Source organism: Zingiber officinale, chromosome 1B, assembly GCF_018446385.1.
Source record: "Zingiber officinale cultivar Zhangliang chromosome 1B, Zo_v1.1, whole genome shotgun sequence".
Classification (NCBI taxonomy): Eukaryota; Viridiplantae; Streptophyta; class Magnoliopsida; order Zingiberales; family Zingiberaceae; genus Zingiber; species Zingiber officinale.
The window spans coordinates 15570713-15582763 of record NC_055986.1 but is presented as its reverse complement, the minus strand read 5'-3'; the positions used below and the strand labels follow the sequence as shown (position 1 = coordinate 15582763).

The window sequence follows — 12051 nt, the reverse complement described above, 5'->3', positions numbered from 1 at the left end:
ACATAAACTTAATTAAATAAAACATAAATTCAAACATAAATAAAATTTAAACTTCAATAAGTATTTATCTTAGTTAATTATTTCAAATTAACGTATCTGAATTCAAGTAACAATCAATTAACTCAAATTTTAATTAGTTAGTCATAACTTAATAATTCATTCAATAATATGAATTTTAATCTGATCAATTAATCAAACTTAATTGCTATTATAAATTATTCAACTTAATTACTTTCATTAATTAATTCAATATTAACTATTAATCTAAAAATAATTAAAAATGATAGCCCGATGCATGAAGCTTCCACCATGCGGAGTCCCGGGGAAGGATCTATTGTATGTAGTTTTACCCTACTATTTACAAGAGGTTGTTTCTAGGATTCGAACCCGTGACCCTTTGGTCACATAGCAGCAACTTTACCGTTGCGTCAAGGCTCCCCTTCCACTTTTACGAAGCTCCCGTTATGAGAGGTTTCGAGGAAGGATCCATTGTACATAACCTTACCCTACTTTTTACAAAAGATTATAACTTATTTATTAATTCAAATTAAGATTAGATTATATTAAATTATAGTTAATCCTAATTCAAAAGTTAATCAGAAATTCAACTATTAACTTATTCTTAATTTAATACATTAACATCTGATCTATTACTCTAAAATTAATTTAACTAGATCAGTCAAAATAATATTAGACTTTACTTAAATACAATTCAATATTAATCTAAAATTCAAAATAACTAAATAATCCATGATTAATTAATGATTCAAGATATTAATTAATCAAATTTAATTCATAATTAATTTTGAATTATTTAAATTAGAATTAAAAAAAATCAATTATGTCTGTCTTAGATAATATATATTAAGCATCTATTTAAACACCGTAAGATTACTATATTTGAAAATCTAGAATGGTTGAGATACTAGGAAAAGGAAATTGAGTCATGATTACAATTAGACCCTCAGACACATAGGTGGTTAAATGATTGTTGACCAATACTTAGTGTCTCGATCCTTTAAAGTCAACCATAAACTTGTAGACCCCTAGACACATAGATGGTTAATAAAAGTTTCCTAAGGAAATGCCAGATTAAGGGGGAGACTTAATTGAAAGACAAATTTAATCATATACTTTTAAAAAATATTTTGATAATTTATCGTCAACATAGTATTTTTAAATTTTTGTAAAAATTTCTTTTTTAAAAAAAAATTACTTTGAAAATTCTTTAACAAAAATATTTTAAAAATATTTGTTTAACTTTTGAAATTATTCTAAAATACATTTTAAAAAAATTCTAAATATAGCTTACGTATTCTTTTTAATTTGGATCCAACCCCTAGATACATAGAAAATTTTCCTTGCAGTTAACAAGGATTCCTCAGGGTATGTCAAGTTGAGGGGGAGTCCTGATTGAAAGATTAAACATAATTTTTAAAATTCTTTCAACAATTAGTTTTACAAATCTTTGAAACTCCGTTTAAAAAAATTAAAATTACTTTAAAAATCTTTTAAGAATTACTCTTGCAAAACTCTTGGTTCTTAACATTATTTGAAATATTTCTTTAAAAATACCTTAAAAAATATTTACAAAATTCTTATAAAATTTTGTGTTTGAAAATTGCATCTTTGAAAAATACTAGAAGATTTTTTTCAAAAATGTTTTGAAAATTGAATGTCAAAAGTTGCTGAAAAAGTTGCCTTGAAAACTAACTTTAAAAAATAGTCTGCAACACCACCTAAAAAAACAATTTTGAAAGTCCCTTTTAACAAATACTCTAGAAAATTAAATCTTAATTATGTTTTTGAAACACTTACTTATATCTTTCAAATATTTTTGTTGGTGCAAAACCTAATGGAGAGTACCTTCAGGTTATGTCTTTTTAATGTGTGTTAAAGGGGGGGGGGGGGGGGGCATCTTAAGTTAGAAAAGTTAAGATCTTAAGTTAGAAAAGTTAAGAATATTTTCTTATCTCCCAAACTTTTTGAATCTCTTAAACTTTATGAATTAACCCTTAGAGACTCAAGCCTGACTTAAGAAAATTGTCAAATATCAAAAAGGGAGAGATTGTTGGTGCAACCGATCTCTAGGGTTTCAATGTTTGACAATGAACCTTAGTCTGGTCAGTTTGACCAAGAGTTGATTTAAATAAGACTTTATGTGTGGAAGTGAAAATCCTAGTCGGGACTAGATGACTAGCAAGGGTAAGTCCTAACCGAAGGATAGGTAGGTGAGAAGTCTACTGAGTCACTAGTCCTAACTGGAAGTTAGGTAAGGGGAAGCCCTGGTGAGTGAAGCCAGACCCTAGTGAGTGAAGCCAGGTAGTGTAAGTCTTGGTGAGTGAAGTCCAGCCCTAGTGAGTGAAGCCAGGTGGTTGAAGTCCTGGTAAGTGAAGCTAGGCAATGGAAGTCATGGTGAGTGAAGCCGGACCCTAATGAGTGAAGCTTAGTGGTGGAAGTCCTAGTGAGTAAAGCCAGACAATGGAAGTCCTAGTGAGTGAAGTTGGGATCCCTAGGGGAAGGTAACCCTAGGTAACATGTGATCGACTAGTTTTCGGTCGATCGCGCGCGGTCGACCGGACCAGTGAATTATTAATAATGTTAACTCTGTATTGTCTTTACCATTTTATATCTATTGTGCTAACTCAGTATTGCAGGCAAGTCTTAGTAGATTAGCTTGGTCAAATACTAAACAAAGCCAGAGAAAGTCTAGACAGGTCTGAAGGACCAAATGTTTGGCAGGTAAGTAAAGGTAAGTCACTGGAGGAGAGTGACTCAGTGAGGGTGCACTCCTGTTGAGGGATAGTAGGTGTCGGTCTATTTTAGATCCTTAATCTGAGACCTTGACTAGTTCCTGGTCCTGGGAGGATAGGAGCTAATTACTACTTCTTATTTTTACTGTGCTAACTTTGTTTTGTAGGTTAAATATTTTAGTTTTGAACTAACACAGGAAACTCAAGCTCATCGGGAGACCAAAATCAATTTCTCATCTCAGTCCCTGTTGTAGCCTCTATAATGCCTTGTATCCACAAAGCCCACTTCTTACCCAAGTAATGGGTCAGACACATCCTTGCTTGGAGCAAGGGGGCCGGCTAAACATTATTTTGGAGCTCATGTAGTGGCCAGCCAAGCCATGCTTGGTGACCAAGCATGGGGTCGGCCATAGGTAAAGGAAAAAGGAAGTTTTGTAAAACAAATTTTTGTTAAATCTTTCCTTATTTGTAGTAATCTACAATGGTTAAAAGAGAGATTTTATTTTGTTAAAATCTTTCCTTTTTTGTAGTTATCTACAATGGTTAAAAGAAAGATTTTAATTTTGTTAAAATCTTTCCTTTTATAACCATCCTCATGGTTTTTAAAGAGAGTTTAAAATTTTAAAATATTTTCTTTTATAACTATCTACAAAGTATTAAAGAGAGATTTTAATTTGGTTAAAATCTTTCCTTATTTGTAGTTATCTATAATGTTTAAAAGAGATATTTTAATTTTTGATAAAACTTTTTTTTTTGTAACCATGATTTAAAAAGAGAAGTTTTAATTAATCTTTCCTTTTTTTGTAGTTGTCTACATGTTTTAAAAGAGAGAGATTAATTTTAAAACTTTCCTTTATTGCCATGTACAATAGGAAGTTTAGAAAAGAGAGATTTTAATTGTTGTTAAAATTTCCTTTTTAAAAGGGAGGCCACAAATAAGGAAGTTTTAATTATGTTTAAAACTTTCCTTTTTTACCTTGACCAAGGATTATAAAAGAGAAGGAGAGGGTGCCTCATAAGAGGAGAGAACCCTATTCTCTACTCTCTTTTCCTTGGTGTGGCTGACCCCTTCCTCCCTCTCTCTTCCTTAAGCCGGTGGCACACCTTCCTTCTTCTCTTCTTGTCTTCTTTCTAAGGTCGGCATCCATATTCCTTGGTGGCCGAAACTTAAGGAAAAAGGAGAAGACTCTACATAGGTGGCTAGTTACTAGAAGGAGAAGAAAGGAAGAAAGTTTCCTATTTTGTCATCCCTTGGTGGCTCAAGAGTCTTGGAGGAAAAGAAGGAGCTTGGGTGGATTTTATCTTGGTAGATCGTCGCCCACACAACATCCAAGAGAAAGAGAGGAATATAACAGAAGATCAAGAGGTCTATAAGTTACAAAGAAAGGTATAACTAGTTATTTGTTTCCTCATCATAACTAGTTCATGTTCTTTGTATAGATCTTGAAAAACCAAACACAAGAAGCTATCGATTTTAAGTTATCATTTTTGTTATCAATTTTATTTTTCAATTTCATGTTTCAATAATGTTCTTTTATTGAGGTCTCTATAGTTAAACTCAGTTTACTGTAAGAAGTTAAATATTTGATTTCTTTGTGAGGCTTTGTCTAGGAAGTGGTGGATGATCTCATACCCAAGAAGGCCTAGTGCTTTGCCATGTTTAACCTGGAAGCCGATCTTTGAAATAGATATTTGATTAACTTCTGTAATATGGTTTAATTTAGGAAGATCATATCGGTTAAACTTGGAGTAAAAATGTTAAGTATCGTTTCCAATCCAAGTTTAATTTCTGAAGGCCAATTTGGATTAATAATGTTAAGTATCGTTTGCAATCCAAATTTAACTTCAGTAGAGCATATGGGTAGCTAGGATAGTTCTATGCTTGTACAAATTTTTTGTACAGGGGAACTAGGACGGTATTCTGAGTAGCAACCAACATCATCGTTGCCCAACGCTTCATCTCGCAAGCTCTCAAACAGGATCATCATGTAAGAAATATGACATTGGGGTCATATTACATGAAAAATTAGTTTTAGATGTATATATATCATATAAACTAATGCTAGGGATGCATTGTGATTTAGTATAGGCAAATATATCAAGAGAAATCCAAAACTAGGACTGTAAGTCAAAGTTCAATTGAATAATTTAGATAGTTTTAGATTTTGTGTCAATCTTAGAATCTGTGATAGATATATTTTTGAATATATTTTTTCCAAGTAGACACGAGTAAAATATACCTTTTCACAAAATTTAGGAATTTTTGAAAGTTTGTAGAATTTTTAGTATATTTCTGAAGTTGGGTCAAAAATACTATTTGGCTCAGATACCAATTGACTGGTGTTCATCAAATATAGAATAGTTATGTGAGTTTGATTCAACGAGGGCAGTCGACTGGGGTCTAGGACAGTTGATTGATACAGTCTAAAATCTATTTTTCAACATTGGGTTTGACTGGGATAACTTGTATAGATGTATGAGATCCTTGGAGGATAAATACACGAGTTTAGGGTCAGTTCGGATAATCAAGTTTCGACAATTGGGATATTGTTGAAAGATTTTTGATATTAGGTAGAGTGAGAGAAGTAAGGTTTAAGTGGAAAACCTTAAATACCTTTGTAGCGAGAAATTCCTAGCTTAATGGGGAGTTTAGGTGTAGGGGAAGCCTTGTGATAGGTTCCAATACATGATTATGGTGAAAAATTCTTAGCTCAATGGGAGCTTAGATGTAGGGGGAGCCTTGTAATAGGTTCTAATGCATGTTGCATATTTTATTACCATGGTTGATTGTTATTATGTTCTCTCTAACTTAAACGTATTATCGAACATCAAAAAAGGAGAGGTTGTTGGAAGTAATCTTGAGGGTCCAGTGTTACCGTGAGTTTTAATGTTTGGGCAAAGGATTTAAGTTAGATTTACTCTTGTATTTGAAGTGTGTAGGTTTGTAGGATACACATATAACTTAACTTGATAGTTTTGGGTCTGCTGAAGGATGAAGCATCCAAGGAACCACGGATAAGGCAGCAAGGATAAGCCGAGGGAAGCACACTTCGAGACATATGCGAAGGATGACATTGGGACAAGCCATGAGATTGAATACATCTGAGGGATGAGAGCCAAAGGAATGAGATTTGAAGGCAAGTGGTCAAGGCATGAGGAAGAGTTAAGTGAGTGAGGGTCAAGTGTGAGAGAAATATACTCGAGAAGGGAAACTCTAGGTTTAGGATTTTACCAGTCAACTAACAATTGGACCAGTCAATTGGCAACTGGACCAACCGACCAGAGAAGGGCACAAAATATTTTTGTGTCCAACGGCTAAGACATCAGTTGACTAGTGCAAAGACCAACTGACTGGTAAAGAACCGTTGGCAGAATCGCAAATTCTATGGAGTGTCATTGGCCAACAACAGTTGACTGGTGCAATGACTAATCGACTGGTAACGGTAAAATCAGTTTGCTGATTTCCCCAAATTATATATAATGGAGTTTAGGGTGGCTGGCCTTGGTTGACGAAACAGGAGTGGAAAACCCCTGTTAGTAGTCTACTTTTAGTAGTGATATGTGTACGATGTATTGATCAAGGTTGTGCAAGGTTTACTCCACCGAGAAGGAGTTCATGCTAGCTGAAGTTGTTGGAGCTTGATCCACTGAAGGATCACAGGGATCGTCTATCTTACGGACATGTCATGGAGTAAGAGCTTTATCTCCGAACCGCATTAAATGAACATGTAGGTTTGTCTTCTTGCTTTGTTATTTCATTAGTCCTCTATGCAACTAACGAATTGTAGGAAGACAATCGAATTGGGGTAAATGTATATTCAAACCCCCTTCTAGCTGGCCCAAAGATCCTTAACAACAAGAAGTCTCTTCGAATGATTTCTGTGAATTTTAACACCTAGAATGTAATCTACTTCACCCATGTCCTTCATTTAAAAATTTGAAGACAACCACTTCTTAATGGTTTCAATATACTCCTTGTCATTTCTTGCTAACAATATGTCATGGACATAAAGAGATAGAATTACAAACTTTTTATTGGATCTTTTCACATAAACACAATGATCTTCATCAATAATAATGAAGTCATATGAGATCATTGCTTTGTGAAATTTCAAATACCATTGTTTAGAAGACTGCTTAAGGCTATAAATTGATCTATTCAATTTACAAACTTTATTTTCTTGACTTTTAATTACAAAATCTACTAGTTGTTCCATGTAAATTTCTTCCTCGAGTTTTCCATTGAGAAAAATAGTCTTAACATCCATTTGAAATAATTCTAAATCCAAATTAGGAACTATGGCCAACAACAGACGAATAGAGGTAAATCTCACTACTAGCGAAAAAGTTTTTTCATAATCAATACTCTCTTGTTGATTATAACTCTTTGTCACTAATCTAGCCTTATATACCTCTCTATTGTTCCATCAGCCTTTTGCTTAATATTGAGAACTCATTTGTTCCCAATAGCTTTACAACCATGTGGAATTTCAACTAGTTCCCAAATATTGTTTGATTTCATTGAATTCATTTCTTCTTCCATTGCATTTATCCATTTGTCCCTCGAAGGACAAGATAGAGCCTTGCCTATGTTTTAAGACTCTTCTTCATCAATTGAAGATATGATATAAGTATGCCCTTCAATCTTAAGTCTAGTCAGTCGGCTAGACTTAAGTTAAAAGGGCAGAAATAGACTTAAGTCTAGTCAGTCGGCTATACCTCCTTCAACTAGACTTGAAGGAGAGGCTAGTGATACGAGTTATATTAGATTGGTTGAGCGAGTGAAGGAGGGGATTAGGTCTAGAGAGATAGGAAAAGTATATAACCGGTCGAATAAAGGTCAAGCGAGCATCTCCACACTCATTTATGCTCGACCGGGGAATGCCCGCCCGAACATAAAGGTATTTAGCCTTATATATAATTTTCAGCATATCCTCAGCCGATTGTAGGCCGAGCGAGAGCCCACACGCTCATATATGCTCGGTCGGGCAAAGCACACCCGAGCATAAATGCATTTAGCTTTATATATAACTCTCAACATATTATCGGTCGATCGCAAGTCAAGCGAGCGCCCATACGCTCATATATGCTCGGTCGGTCAAAGCCCGCCAGAGCATAAAGACATTTAGTTATATATATAACTCTCAGCATATTACCGGCCGATCGCAGGCCGAGCGAGCATCCACACGCTCATATATACTCGGTCAGGCAGAGTTCACTCAAGCATAAAGACATTTAGCTTTATATATAACTCTCAGCATATTACCGACCGATCGCAGGCCGAGCAAGCACTCACGTGCTCATATATGCTCGGTCGGGCAAAGCCTGCCCGAGCATAAAGGCATTTAGCTTTATATATAATTCTCATTATATTACCGGTCGATCTCAGGCCGAGTGAGCACCCATGTACTCATATATGCTCGGACGGGCAAAGCCCCCCCCCCCCCCCCCCAAGCATGATGACATTTAGCTTTATATATAACTCTCATGATATTGTCGGTCGATCGCAGGCCGAGCGAGCACCCACGTGTTCATATATGCTCGGACGGGTAAAGCTCGCCTGAGCATGAAGGAATTTAGCTTTATATATAACTCTCAGCATATTGTCGATCGACCACAGGTCGAGCGAGCACCCACGCGCTCATATATGCTTGGTCGGATAAAGCCCGCCCACGCATAAAGACATTTAGTCTTATATAAGATTCTCAGCATACTATCGGCTGACCGCAGGTCGGGCGAGCGCCCACGCGCCCATATATGCTCGGCCAGGCAAAGCCTGCCCAAGAATAAAGTCACTTAGCCTTATGACACGCTCCTAATATACGGGTTGGCTTAAGTGACCCATCGAGACATATTTAACAGGAGATATTCTTAATAGTATATACAGCCACCTTAAGCGACCGGTCGAGACATATTCAACAGGAGACATTCTTAACAGTGTATACGGTCGGATTAAGTGACCGGCCGAGACATATTCAACAAGAGACATTTTTAACAGTATATATGGCTGGCTTAAGTGACCGGCCGAGACATATTCAACAGGAGATATTCTTAACAGTATATACGACTGGCTTGAGCGACCGGCCAAGACATATTTAACAGGAGGTATTTTTAACAGTATATATGATCGATTTTAATAATCGGCCAAGACATGCTTAACAGAATATTAGGCGGGAAATATCTTCTAAAAGCTTCTTCAGTTATAATGGCGTGTCCCCATTATAAATACAAATCATAAACGATAAAACGGGTACATCTGGGGTACAGAAAAGATTCCTTAAAGGATTATTGCACGAAGTATAGAAGATGACTTTATCTCCTAACAAACCCTAACGAACTGGGGACCACTTCACGACTACGGAGATCACGTGAGGTAGTATAAAATGGGGGATCCTCTCCGTTGGTAAGGTACATAAGTTCTAGCATCTAAACTCTGTTTTCACTTTAGTTACCGTTCTTCTTCTTCTTCTTCTTCCATTTGTGAGAGGAACTGACTTGAGCGTCGGAGGACCTAGCCAGGAATCCCCACCCCGGTCTTAGGTCACTAACGCTTTGTTGACTCATCTCACTGTGCGCAGGAGCGTTGAGGAGTTTCTTCGAATCTTCAGAGTTCATCTTCATCGGAGGTCATTGTCATTCATCAGAACTAGTGCTCGTCTTCGTAGATCTCAGACAGGATCATTTCCTTTCTTATTTTTCTTCCCGTTCTTACGCGTTTAAAACCTAAAGCTTTCTTGGAACTAGATTCAGCCACAAAAGTACTTACTATGGACTTAGCAGCCCCAAGCCGCTCATCCTGAAGTTCAACATGGCGAGTAGAATCAGAGAAAGTCTTAATGCTATCATTGTGAGTCGGATTAACTTTCAGATACTCCCACTTGTCAGGAAGAGATCCGATAAAAGTTTGAACCTATTGCTCATCAGAAAGCATATGACCAGCTGATTTCACGTATTATGTTTGACATAGTTCGTAAATGTTGTTTGATGCTTTGGTCAGCTGGTTTCTTGTAAGTGTCAAACTTGATAGTCAATTGGCTCAGACAGGTAACTATAGTACCTCCGTACGTCTCTCTTAGTGTACACCCAAATGTCATGAGCAAAAGGATGTTGCTCACATTCATGGATGAGATCATCAATTACAAAGCTAACCAAAATAACACAAGTAGTGGAATCATTCTTTTTACATGCCTGGTAAACTTCTTGATCTCTCCTCTGCTGGGCATTATTCCCCACATCGGGATCTTGCATGATTTATTTGATACCCTCTAAGGCATCTTGCTCATCAAGCACATACCAAATCTTATGGCGCAAAGTATCATAGTTGTCATCATTCAGTTTATCACCTTTGTTAAGATCAACAATGATAGATTTTGATGCCAATGTCTATAATTTTTAAGAGGTGGTAACACAATAATACATGTTAATGATCATTAAATGTATACATTAGTTTATATAATTACATTTGTAATTAAATCTATGATGATTTAATATAAGGCCTAGAGTCGAAAGTTCACCAAATTCTCAATCATCATCTACAATCCAAATGTTGAATCATTGTAAATTTAATTTCAAACTTTATAAACAATAACAAAATATCAATTAATTTTAGGTGAGAATTACGTCAGTTCTTCCGACCTAAAACTCTCACATAATTTAGAATATCTCAGTAGATTCCAAATAAACATGTGGACAAACATGGTTTAAAATAAACTAACATCAAAATTTATTATTCATACTTGTATTCAAACACTAATAAAACATAAACTACATTACATATGTCACATTATATTCATATAAAAACTTCAAAAGAAACATATATCATAACTTGTCATCATTGTAAATAAAATCTATTTTTTTTTCATTGCACATGTGGAATATCATATTGATCATTCCTATGGAGTGAACTATAAGAGACGAGTATAAAATTTATCCTCTTAGATAATATTTTTTTCATCTCGAGTTAATATCTTTCCTTCATCTTATAATCAAATGAAGACTTTAACATATCAAGACATAACGCCGATCCACTTTCATTAAATATTTCATCAATTATTATGCTCTTTCAAAATCTCGTAAACTTTGAAGTATTTATTTATTTATTTTATTCGTATTGTATATGTATACAATATTTTATTCTGTGATGCAATTCATAAAAAAATATTATAATTACCTGATCGCAGACTTTAGCAGTCCCGTGGCATTCTTCTTCATTCAATTTTGAGATTAATAAATGCTTAATTGAACATATGCGTTTGTAGCTTTCCTCATTCGATTTTGAGAATAATAACGATATTAAAAAAGTACTTAACACATGCGCGTTTGGGATGTGTAAAAATCAAAATTGAAACTAAGGGCCCAACCGGGTTTGAACCGGTGACCTATTGATCTGCAGTCAATTGCTCTACCACTGAGCTATGGACCCACTTGTGGCTTAAATTTTAAATAAGTTTTGATATTCTTTTAAATAGATTGAATTCTGAAAATATTTCCGTCGGATACACCAAAAAATATATATCAAGCAACTATTATTATGAATACCAATGCTGATGTTACATAGCAACCTTACCGTCTATCAAAGGAATATTTTGAAATTACGATGGCAAACAATTCACAGCATTAAGATATCCTAATTTACCAGTCGATTAATTCTGGGTGATTAATTTGGTTTAAGTTTTTTATTAGTCCTAGAATAAATTGAAAAGTGCTCATGATAATGAATCTAATATGAAAGGTAAAAATCAAGATGTGCAAAAAAGATTACTTGACATTAATCCTAAGATGCATTTGATTGGGGGTTATTGTTGATAACCTTGGTTATTGACTTAAGGTTATCATTGATAACCTTGTTTGACTTAGGTAATGAACAATTCCTAAGTAATTATTCATGCCCGTCATATCAGCAAACATCATCAAAAGGCTGAATGCGATTACCATCGAAATGTAAGATTTTTGACGATTCCAGAGTTAATAGAAAAATGCTCGCAAAATTATCCTCCGGTGCTTAGATGGTCATCTAGGGTGAGGGCGAGGAAGGAGCGAAGAAGGGGGCAAGGGTGACGACTGCCCAAGTGAGGGTGGACCTAGACGTTGAGTTCTGCTGCCCCGACGATGAGAACGATAAGGCTGCAGGACTAGGGAAAGAGCAGAAAGCCATCGCAACAACAGTATGTCTGCGTTGTCGCACCCATGAGCCATCAGTGTTGTTACTTCTGTGCCAGCACTCGTCCCTCTGTGAGGTGTGCGCCCCGAAGGAGTATGCGTGCCCCATCTACACTGCTCCAAGAATTACGATCATCTA

At 35.6% G+C, this 12051-nt stretch overlaps 1 non-coding gene across 1 annotated transcript; it reads right to left on the bottom strand.

The window, feature by feature from the left end:
- Positions 1-11103: 11103 nt before the first annotated feature.
- TRNAC-GCA lies at positions 11104-11175 on the bottom strand. The gene has a single exon. It is a non-coding gene; the product is annotated as a tRNA-Cys (tRNA).
- Between the last annotated feature and the right edge of the window lie 876 nt (positions 11176-12051).